This window comes from Paramisgurnus dabryanus, chromosome 10 (assembly GCF_030506205.2).
Source record: "Paramisgurnus dabryanus chromosome 10, PD_genome_1.1, whole genome shotgun sequence".
NCBI lineage: Eukaryota > Metazoa > Chordata > Actinopteri > Cypriniformes > Cobitidae > Paramisgurnus > Paramisgurnus dabryanus.
Genome location: NC_133346.1, coordinates 31,692,322 through 31,705,423, shown reverse-complemented (window position 1 = coordinate 31,705,423; position 13,102 = coordinate 31,692,322).

Sequence of the window (13,102 nt, the reverse complement as noted above, 5' to 3'; positions counted from 1 at the left end):
GTCTATGAGTGGCGGAAGTAGTCCAGCATCCTGAGATTTCACCGGAAATACGTCAAGCACCGCCGTGCATAGAGTCCATTATGCTGAATGTTACTTTAGGCAAAAGTTTAGAACAGCTAAAACTTCTACTACTCACAATATACATTAGAACTATATTTAGATGGTATTTTGCGATTTATCCGCTTACTTCTTGTCGTGCTTGTGCTTGCTGCTGTCACAGTTACAACGTTGCTGTATGTCTCCAGGTGATCGCACGCCTCTTGCTGCGTGTCTTCTGTCAGATGGTTCGGTCCGTCATCCTCATCAGGAAACTTTGGTTCCACTTTAATCACTAGAGACTTCAATTTAATAATTAGAGACCTGGTGCTCCCCCCTAAACACAATGTGGAGCTCAGGTGGATCTTGTACATCTTTGGTATTGTCAAATGATGTAACCAATGTCAGAGTGGACGCTATTCCATATATTTGAACTTTGTTTAAAATTTGCAAAATATTTACACCCCCCTTCTTCTCCATGTTCGCTTCGGTTTGTCATATGCAGTTGGTATAAGTTAGGTGGCCAGATGGTGGCCTGGCTTGCTTTTCTTGTACACTCAAAAAAATAATATGTTGGATTTATATAAATAAGTGGATTAAAAAATTATGCATTGTATTTTATTTTTTTAAGTAAGTTTTACATGAAATTTTAAGAAATTGTTTAAAAAAGCAAATTTATTGCAATTGCAATTTATAAAAAAAATAGCAATTGCTTAAAATTCAATGTAAAACTTTAAAAAGTGGATGCAAAAATGATGCACTATATTTTAAATTTATAAGTTAATCCAGCGTATTCTTTTTTGTAATTGTAGTTAGTATGTAAGATGTAAGTCAATAAAAAATTAAATGAATATTACGGAAAACATTTATTGCCTTCAAAATTTTAGACAACCACTATTTTGTTAACAGTTTAAAATTTTCTTTACTACAAATTACTAAGCTTACATAGTTACTACATAGTTTAATTACACTTTAAAATTATAATTTATAAACCATGACTACTACACTTTTACTATAAAAAAAACTACATTTCGTAAGGTATGTTAATAATTGACAAAATAAAAGTACGTCTTTTGTAAAGCAGATGATGACACAAAACTGCTCACGTTTCTGCAACATGAAGATTAGTTAAATTTTTTGTAAGCTTTTATTTTGTACAAAGTTTGCTGGAACACTAACGTACCTTTAATTGGCCATAAGAAATCGCGATAACAAATTTTGACCAGGCATTAGTGCTAGGTACCACGGGGGGTCCTAAGGGGGAAGAATTTCCAGGGGGACACTGGTACTCCGCATTTTCGCGGCTAAATTTGGGGTCATGAGGTCAAGAAGTTGTCAGTTTCACACTGCAAGTTGAGTCTTTTTTGGTTTTATGTACCGTATGTGTTGGACTTTAAGGCGTCCAAAGCATGTTCATCAATGGAGAAAGACACAAATATCTAAATTGAATATTTATTGATCAGATATGAAAAAGTTACAGCATGCTGGAGTGTCCCAAATCCTACAGCAGGATTTGACAAACTCCCAGCTCAGAACAAAAACATGAGTATTTATCGCCGTTCTTTCTTCAGAATCCTCCTCCCCCAGCTGGCTATTCTCCTTATCAGATTCCATCACCACATTCCTGAGGGGGTTGCCTATCACACACACAGACAAAGAAGAAACAAACTGTTCTCCTCTCATCCCTGAGAGCCATGCAGTCCGTCACTTTCTCCCCAGTACTCCTCCACTTCACATAGCATGTTATAATGCTTTCTTAAAAACAAATCATTAATAAAACATTCATTTATAAAAAACATAAGCTGTAAGATGAAAGTGATTATTATGTAAAACATATTTCAATATCATGACATCATTTCATTATTCGTAAAATTGGTTATATGAATAAGGCACACATTAAAGGCGCTCTAAGCGAATAATGTGCGACGTCACTTCCTGTTGATGTTTGAACTGTTTTCAAACAGACAGAGCGTAGCTAACTCCTCCCCCTCCCCCTCCCTTCCGTGCTTTCATGAACGCGCCCAACCCCCACCCCCAAATCCTTCTTGTCGTTTATTGGCTGGAATACTTTGTTTAGTTTTGTGATGCTAGGTTTGGCCATTTGTTGATATTGCCGTTTGTGAAGCCTGGGCTGTCTACAGAGATTGCGTTTTTTTACAGTTTGATCAGCGGACAGGCAGCAAGCAGATAGTGAGGAGATGTTTCCGGTATGTAACAAAAAATGTTTTATGGTCTAAAACGCTTCAATTCACTTAGAGCACCTTTAACTTCTTTAGATAGATAAACACATCTTTTACTGCAATACTACTTCTAAGCAAACACTTTAATCATTATTAAAAACCATCTGTTAGGGAAGAAAACACACACACAACAAGCTGGTAACTTTCCACTCTCAAACATAAACACCTCATTTTTACATAATAGCTCAGTGCATATATGAAACACACAATGTTTATAGAATAAAATGATTAATTAAAGAACTATAAAATGGAACAAAATCAATTTCCACAGTCCTTATTTGGACATCTTTGTAACTTTAACACTTTTAGCAATCAGCATGAAATGTAGGCAGTAAATATGTAAAACATAATTATTCAACAACACAACAATACTCCATTGTTCATGAATTGGTTAAATGCATTCATTAGTTAAACATACTAATTTTCACTTTCTCTAAATATAACATAGTTATAAAGCAAACAACTTGTTTATTGAAACCATCTGTTCTGCGTGTTTTCCCTTCAGGGCTTTGTTATCAGCGTTTGCTGGTTTCTCCCCCAACCGAACACAGACAACTTTCTTGTACTCAGTACAGAAAGCATAATAGCACATATGAATTATAACATGACATACTGATTAATAAAACAACATAAAAATCCCACAATTCCCTCTCTTGACCTCTGAAAGAGGTCACACATGTTCCTCCTCATCATCCTCCAGGTTCTGTAGGCCTAATAGCGGCATGCTGTATGGGGGTGGATTTTCTTTTTTTCTCTATTGCAGACACTATCAGCCTATTACACAGGGATCTGAGACAGGGGATTCAACAACATCCACAAGTGACCAGGATAGCCACAAATACACCAATGGACACTACTATAGAGGTTACTATTGCCCTCCACAATCTATCACACTGCATAAATCAAAGGTGTATGATATCGTTGAATTTTTTGTGTAATTCAATTCAATTCCCCCATATCTCTTTAAGCACTGATCTTGTGGTGTTATCTTGGACCTTTTGTCAATTTTCAAATTACCTCCATTGTTTATGCTAAATATTATGGTGATTATAATTGCAGTTATAACTCCTAGGGCCCACAGAACCTTCCAATTTCCATATAGCTTCATCTCTGTGGAAAAAATACACTTATGCCTATTGGCTAATACTCAAATAACAATCGTAAATTCAAAAAGGAAAAGAAAAATTAAATATGAAATTAATACTGTAGAATTGTATAAGAAACTTAAGAAATTCAAAGATCAAAATTCAAAGGTCAATATGGTATGTAGTTACCCAGGTTATAATGAATATATGGTAATTGTGATATTCAGGTCTCTAAACACTTCTGTCAGGATTTCCAGCACCTTATGGAAGTCCAATTTATCTAACCCCCACCCCAGCCGGGGAGTAGATAAACTTGTTATGTTTTCTTTCTCACACCACTCTCTCATACATCTGAGGCTGTAGGTAAAATTCTCATATGTTGGTAAATCAATACAGTTTTGTTTGGTTATTAAATGAAAAATCAATCTGCCGTCGTCCTCATGGGTAACTGCACATTCACCTGTGTGTTTGTTTTGACTTACAACCTTTTGTGTACCGTACTTTGCTTTGAACTGTACGGCTATACCTGCTCCGTAGGCACAATCTGTGCTCACACAGTGTGCTAGGGGTTCTGTTACTGGGCTGGAAAAAATGTCACCTTTTTTATGCACAATTTTACAGAGTGTTTGTTGACTTTGTTGTTGGTGTTGTGCGAGTGTTACCACTAGGGCTGTTCCGAATACCATTTTTTGAGCTTCGAAGCTCTAGTAGAAATAAAATCGAATATTCGAAGCTTCGGAAGGAGGGGCTGAACATATTTTTCTCTTTAATAAAGGCAGGAATCTCTGTGTGTGTGTGTGTGTGTGTGTGTGTGTGTGTGTGTGTGTGTGTGTGTGTGTGTGTGTGTGTGTGTGTGTGTGTGTGTGTGTGTGTGTATGTGTGTGTCTGTCTGTCTACAGTTTTATTATATGGCGGATGTGTTGCTGCGGACCCAAGGGAGTGTAGTGCCTTTTTTTCGTGCAATATGGACATGTGACACGTTTAGAATTAATAAACTTTAAAAATACTACAGAACAGCGCAAGCGAGAACAACATTAGTGAAACAAAACACAAGAGCAATACTTTTAATAAGGAAGCCTAACATTTTTCTAACAAACAAACATTCCCGTATCAGAAATTAGCAGCACAGTAATTACTGACAACGTAAAGGGTAGGCTATTTAAATAAAACAACGAAAATAAATGAACGAAGTTCAACAAACTGTAATAAAACGGTAGCATACTTTCAAAATCAAGTTTATTTACTAACACTTACACCATCCAATATGCTTTTTTCATCAGCAGAACAATAAAGAAGATATTTTGCAGAAACCCCAGAGCTCCGTCATGCAAGTCAACCGATCCGCACACTTTAAGAGCTAAAGCATATATATCCAATACAAAAGTAATCCCCCATAACTCTGTGTGACATATTGAAGTCTTGTGAAGCAAATCAATCAGTTTTTGCATGAAACTGAACGTTATTTACAACACTATTAGCGTGAATGACAAAGCAGGAAGCGCGCTTTCCGTTTGAGGCGATCTCTTTCACTGGTGGCGTTTGGTGGTTGTTGGCTATGGATGTTGGTCTCTCTGCGCCACCTACAGAGCGGGAGCGTGAAGCGCACTTCCTGCTTGGCAAAAGCTCTGCATTAACGCTGAAAAAAATTTATAAATATAATCGAATCTCAAAACTGAAAATCGAATGTCAACCCACGGAACGAATATTCGAATATTCGAATTTTCTGGTCCAGCCCTAGTTACCACTGATGTTTCACTTCCTGTTTGTTCTCTCTGTATTCCAGCTGATTCACTTTCAACACTCTCCCTCTCTTGGACCTGAGTCCTCAGGTCCACACCTGTGTCTGTTAGAAACCCAATCATCATTTTTAACAGCTGGGTCGTTCTCACAATTTCGTTGTTTGGTAGCCTGGCAGGAAAAATGTTTAATCATAGCAGTTAGTTTGTAGAAATAAACAGCATTAGTTAGTGGCAGGATTGGATCCTGCACCAAGGCGTTCCGTGGGCCTGGAACCTGACGACCTGTAAGCAATTCAAAGGGTGTGAAACCAGAAATCCTGTTAACAGAAGAGCTAATAGACATTAATTCAATTGGTAATTCGTCAAGCCATGTTATTTTTGTCTGTGCACAGATTTTGGCAAGTCAAGTTTTAATGTCAAAGTCAGGTTCAGTATTTCAGCTTTACTCTAACATTGGGGTGATAAGCAGCCCCGAAACTATATGTCAATTCCAGTGCGTGTTTGTCAATTTTGTCATATCTAACTTTGTCTTGTGAAACCATGGTTGGGGATATAAGTGGTCTATTAGGCAGTTGACAACAGCCACTTCATTAGGTACCTTCACAGCCTGTAGTATGTGTCAGGCTTCGCTAGCATGTGTTATAGGCCGGCCTGTTGTTGTAACAAATCCACATCTCTGCCATATATACTGAACTCTCTTTTTCTCCTCTGCCTCCCAACAGTTTTCTTCTCTCAACGTGTTCCACGCTAATGCAACCTCTTTTTGTCTTTTCTCTATATACAAAATCATTTTGATCTGTTCGGACCATCCTAAGCCTCACAATCTTTTGCAAATACACATACACTGGTGGACACTCATACTCATCACATTCTTTCTGGAATTTAGCCATTTTCACACAATTTACAAGCATTCAGAATTTCAAAAAAAAGCACAAAACGTCACTCTTATCTAGCAAAAGAATATATACACCAGTAGTTTTCAGGGGTTTCACCCGCGCGACTACTGACCCGTCTTTATAGCGAAAGTTGAAAGCGATTAAATAATATCCGGATTAAAATTAGAATTTACGGAACTTGCATCCGAGGGACTTTAACCCACTTGGTACTTTATAATGTCTAATACATTAATGGACTCCAACCACAATTTACCTTTACGGGACTTTAACCCGAGGGCCTCAAACCCAAACTTATTACTTTATAATGTCTAGTACATTAAGGGCCTCTAACCCAAACTTATTACTCCCATTCTTTTAAGTTTTTCAATCTGATCTTGTATTCAAGTATTTATTACTTTCAGTTTGAATCTCCTTATCAACACAATGAATTTGGTATATGTCCAATAGCAGAATTTGATACAACAGGTTTCTGCTTACCTTTGTTTTAGAAGACCGGTCTTTTGTGTTGAAATGGAGCCCTCCCTTACTCGATCTTAGGCAATTCGAAACTTCTCTTAATCTCCTTTTCCCTCCAACAACGTCGGGAGTCACCAATTGTTGGACTTTAAGGCGTCCAAAGCATGTTCATCAATGGAGAAAGACACAAATATCTAAATTGAATATTTATTGATCAGATATGAAAAAGTTACAGCATGCTGGAGTGTCCCAAATCCTACAGCAGGATTTGACAAACTCCCAGCTCAGAACAAAAACATGAGTATTTATCGCCGTTCTTTCTTCAGAATCCTCCTCCCCCAGCTGGCTATTCTCCTTATCAGATTCCATCACCACATTCCTGAGGGGGTTGCCTATCACACACACACAGACAAAGAAGAAACAAACTTCTCCTCTCATCCCTGAGAGCCATGCAGTCCGTCACTTTCTCCCCAGTACTCCTCCACTTCACATAGCATGTTATAATGCTTACTTAAAAACAAATCATTAATAAAACATTCATTTATAAAAAACATAAGCTGTAAGATGAAAGTGATTATTATGTATAACATATTTCAATATCATGACATCATTTCATTATTCGTAAAATTGGTTATATGAATAAGGCACACATTAACTTCTTTAGATAGATAAACACATAATAAATCTTTTACTGCAATACTACTTCTAAGCAAACACTTTAATCATTATTAAAAACCATCTGTTAGGGAAGAAAACACACACAACAAGCTGGTAACTTTCCACTCTCAAACATAAACACCTCATTTTTACATAATAGCTCAGTGCATATATGAAACACACAATGTTTATAGAATAAAATGATTAATTAAAGAAATATAAAATGGAACAAAATCAATTTCCACAGTCCTTATTTGGACATCTTTGTAACTTTAACACTTTTAGCAATCAGCATGAAATGTAGGCAGTAAATATGTAAAACATAATTATTCAACAACACAACAATACTCCATTGTTCATGAATTGGTTAAATGCATTCATTAGTTAAACATACTAATTTTCACTTTCTCTAAATATAACATAGTTATAAAGCAAACAACTTGTTTATTGAAACCATCTGTTCTGCGTGTTTTCCCTTCAGGGCTTTGTTATCAGCGTTTGCTGGTTTCTCCCCCAACCGAACACAGACAACTTTCTTGTACTCAGCACAGAAAGCATAGTAGCACATATTAATTATAACATGACATACTGATTAATAAAACAACATAAAAATCCCACATATGCACATTTGTATCACTGCTTGTAAAAAAGAAAGAACATGGATCTAATGACAGAACTGTTACTTCTGCTGATCGATAAACCAACTAAGAGGACTAATGCAAGACTGGTAAAATGGCTTCAGAAAAAAAGACTTCTATCTAGAAAGATGTTGTGTCTGATATGTGGTCGTGGCATGAAGATGAAAAGACGAAACGACACAACAGACGGCTTTCACTGGTAGGCTGTATTATTTATGAATACCCTCTGGTATGATTTTATTTGACCTCTCAAATGCTATTTTATTCCAAGTACAGTATACATGCTTGGTAACCTTTGTCCCACATAACACCGTTGTTTTTTTTAGGTTTATATTTGTTCATTAAAAACAGAACAAGTATCAAACATGGCAGAGAATACTATAGTACGAAACATTAAAGTGTGCCATTAATTGGTAACAGGGGATCCAAAAATTATACATTTAATTATTTATACAATTTAACACGTTAATGACATTTTTTTACCAATTTCAGAGAAAACACAAAGCAATCAAATTCTACTCTAAACACCTTAAAGATTGGGGATGAATTTACATATTTTTGTTTATGTATATACAATTTTGCCATCAGTATAAATAAATTAACAGTGTGTCCAAGATCTTTTATTACTGCATTTTTTTAATCAATCTATTCAGCACCGTTTAATATTAATTTTGGATTTGTCATTAATGTTGCGTTATATTAAATATAAGGATGATAATTTATGCAATTTCCCATTCTATAATCGTTTAAATTAAAGGTATAGCGGAAGATTTTCCCGAATTATTTAAAAGAACCACCCCTTGATATTTTTTAAAAAATGCTCCCGAGAGGGAACGCCTGTTAAACGCATGCACGAGACAGAGAGAGAGCATGCAGGAGCTCAGTTCTTCTCTTCGCTCTGTTTACAAGTTTCTGTCGGCATGTTTACCGTGTCTGTGCGGTTCGTGACTTGTGCCAGGGCTAGCATCGCAAATCATAGCTTACATCAACTTTTACTAGCAGTGATTTTAAATGGATTTCACCAAATAGCATGACAAAATGTACCTTTCCAGTAGAAACTTCGCGTGGGAAGCCCAACCTGTCCTTTTAGCTCACGCCAGCATGTGAAATAGTCTCCCATAAACATTCTGGTCTTGTTTCTTTATTTATAGTCCTTTCTCTTCTTGTCATACAATTCGTAGACACTTTTTCTCTTGCGACCCTCAGACATTTTGAAAAAAAAACACAGTGAGAACGCGACCTTCAATGAATGGTTGAAACCGTAGCACAACACACATACACGTGAAAGTGCGCACGTAGAGGCGAGCACATACGCCGATTATACGTCAACATAGTATCAGAATGATTGACATCTGGGATGACCAATAACAGTGGTGATCCACCCGGAAAACGAAAATCTTCCGCTATACCTTTAATGATCAATCAATGTATGTTTACATTAGTGAGGCCATCAACATGGCCGGCACGTCCCAGAATGCAACGCAACACCCAAGCCCTATTAATGGAAGATCGATTCATTGTTAACATCCCTAATTGAATATGACTTTTAACAAGATTAAATTAAAGATAAATAGAGGGAAAATAGCTTTAACACCACAATTAACACTCTGGGGTCGGCTGCGGCGCCGCAAACTCTTTATTTTTCAATCACTCCCCAAAGAGACTTAACCCTCTGGGGTCTAAGGGGTTTTTAGGGCCCTTGGGAAGTTTTGACATGCACTGACATTTGTGCTTTTTTCAGTTGCTTAAAAACATATTAATGGCAAAAGTCTCATAACACTGTGTTCATCACAAACTGGGCTACAATATCATATAATCAACATGTATGTACATGTTTGTATTTTTGAGAGAAAAATGTTTATGCGTGGTTTTTGAAAAAGCAAAATTTTTAAGTCACTGATATAACTCCACAAAACTCATTCTAAACATGTTTTCCCAAGACTTTCCAAACTGGATCTAGTAGTCTAGAGTTTTTTCTTCAAAATGATGTGAAAATCATATGGCCTACTCAATCACATAAAGCAAGATATTGATTTACAATTTCTAAGACACTTTTGCTTGGGAAAGGCTGTATGCATGGAGGCGGGAAAGCTCCTGAATAATCAGTGATTGACAGCTGAGAGACAAAAGAGTTAAATAATGGGCCACTATGAGCCTTGTGTGGATGTTCAACAGGAATAACTTTCTCTGTAGTAAAACCATGATAAGGTTTACTTTTCAATAAAATGTAAATACACACACACACATTATATATATTTATATATATTTCTATTGAAATATTTTCTATTAATTTCACAAGTATAAGTTACCTTTTAAAAACCATAGTAGCTTAATCATGGTAAAGATACTGTTTGGCCATCTTAACATGAACACACTTCAACCCAGGGTTAGTGTTTGGTTGGCCAGCGAGAGGTTTACTTTTGTGCAGTAAAAAGCTCAAAAGAACAACTGCCTATCGTTGTCTGGACTCTTATTTGTGTATTTGTAATCATTATAGTAGAAACACAACAAGGGACACGCGTGGTAAACGTATCAATGTTTGTTTACAACCGCCGCCATTACCTCACGTGTTGATCATGAAAGCAGTGAATGTGTGCACACGCGAGTGATCCTGTGTTTAATAAACTTGCTGTGCGGAGATATGCGCTTAGACGCAACTAAATAAGGATTGTACTGTTTGGAATCGCGCATTATATAAGAATACCAAAAAGCGCGTCGAGTTTCCTGACTCGCGTGTTTGTGTATGTGTGTTCCAATCGCGTGAACTGTTTGACGGAAGAACAAAGAAAACACTCGCGTCTGGAGATACTGACACACATACGCAAGGAAATAAGGATTTATGTCATGTTTGGTGCAATCGGATGGAACAACAAGGAATGGAGAGACTGGATTGTGGATTGCATATCCATTGACTGCAGGAGGCACGAGTCATGCATATGGATGTTTCTGCTCATTCACTTCAATGGCGCGGGGGTGTGGCGATCCGATCTCATTACAGATAATGAGGTAACTGGCGAAATACGGTACTTCTCCTCCTTCTCATACAGTTTACACCGAATGACAATATCTGTTTTCAATTTCACTTATATCATTTAAAAGGAGACATTCCAAGCATTATGTAGATATTTATCTTTTGTTTCTACACCAAGTATTCGTTAAGTTACAGTTTATTTTTCTGACGCGTTCCTGAAAGGACTTCACTGAGGGAGAGAGAACAGAACGTGCATCATGTTTATTTTCTTAATTTTGCGAAAAGCACAACATTCTGTTTTTATTGGGAGTGGACAGAAAAAAACTAGACACTTTAACGTTTGAAATGATGTATAAATCATATCTGTATGTCAAAAATCAGCAGAGTAATTTAAGTCTCTTTGCGGAGTGATTGAAAAATAAAGAGTTTGCGGCGCCCGCGCCACCGTCGACCCCAGAGTGTTAAATTACTCTGCTGATTTTGGACATACAGATATGATTTATACATCATTTAAAACGTTAAAGTGTCTAGTTTTTTTGTGTCCACTCCCAATAAAAACAGAATGTTGTGCTTTTCGCAAAATTAAGAAAATAAACATGATGCGCGTTTTGTTCTCTCTCCCTCAGTGAAGTCCTTTCAGAAACACGTCAGAAAAATTTACTGTAACTTAACGAATACTTGTCATATAAACAAAAGATAAATGTCTACATAATGCTTCTAATGTCTGCTTTTAAATGATGTAAGTGAAATCGAAAACAAATATTGTAATTCTTTGTTAACTGTATTAGAAGAGAGAGATGTACCATCTTTCTTCTGTTGCTTCATTATCTATAATGAACCACGCCCCACTCTATTGAAGAGAAGAGCAGAGATCATCCATATTCATTAGTCAACCCCACAGTCAATGGACATTCCGTCTCTGCAGCCATTCACTGCTGTGTTGAGTTTTAATCCGAGTGCTGGAAACATGACATCTACTTGTTTACTCGTGACTGTAACTAAAGTTATCTCCAGACGCGAGTGTGACTCGATCGACGTCCAAACGCACACACAAACACACAATGCCTCATATTTGAAGCGCTTTGTGGTATCATTATAAAAGATGCGATTGCACACATCACATAACTGTTTACTCGCGCCTAAATCTCCAGACAGATGCGAGTGTGTGTGCTTTGTCAGTGTGATGGGATCGATGTCCAAACTCACACACAAACACACGATGCCTCATATTTGACGCGCTTTGTGGTATTCTTATAAAAGATGCAAGTGTGTGTGCTTCGTCAGTGTGATGGGATCGATGTCCAAACTCACACACACACGATGCCTCATATTTGATGCGCTTTGTGGTATTCTTATAAAAGATGCAAGTGTGTGTGCTTCGTCTGTGTGACGCGATGTCCAAACTCACACACAAACACACGATGCCTCATATTTGACGCGCTTTGTGGTGTTCTTATGTCACAAGCCGGGGGTGGCCACAAATGTAACTAGGCCACACCCCTGTTTAACTCCCACTTCGAGGAGGTCCCCAAAGCCAACCCAATAACCAAGCAACACAAGCGTGAATAAATATAAAAAATAATCTTTTATTTAATTTAATTAAAATTACTTCAAAAAGGGTGGGGGGAAGGGAAAGTTTAAAACTAATGCTCGGATTCTGTTCTCCAGGTGGGTCGTGGTCCAGAACCAATAGAAGAGGGGGGGGGGAAGAAGGGATCGGACCCGGGACTCCAACGTATTGCACAAAGGGAGGGGCGTACCTCAGGCTTCTCTGCCTGGCTCGTGAACCCGTGGTGCCCTCCTCTTCCTCCTGGAGGCAGAACACATGCAGTAACGAAAGCTGGAACAACAACGTGTGGGTGTCGGGGACATACTCCTAATCACTGGTATCTCTCTCTTCCTTCACAGGTAGCTGGTGGAACACACAGAGGAGTGATGCACACAACTGGGGGTTTCCCTCACCTCTCCAGCGGACACAACAGGCAACAAAGATGGTAAGTATGGCCTCCTCTTCCCTCTCTTCCTCTTCACAGGCTCCTGGCTGAGATACGCAGAATGGTTAAATACGCAACTGGGGGTTTATCTCACCTCTCCAGCGAACACACCATACAGTAGGTATGGTAGGTATAAGCTCCTCTTCTCTCTTCCTTCACACAGGCTGCTGTCTGAGACACACAGTATGGTTAGCACACAACTGGGGGTTTCTCTCACCTCTCCAGCAAACACAACATACAGTAAGTATGGTAGGTATACGCTCCTCTTCTCTCTTCCTTCGCACAGGCTGTTGGCTGGGACACACAGAATGGTTAAGTACACACTGGGGGTTTCTCTCACCTCTCCAGCAAACACGACATACAGTAAGTATGGCAGGTAAGATCTCCTTT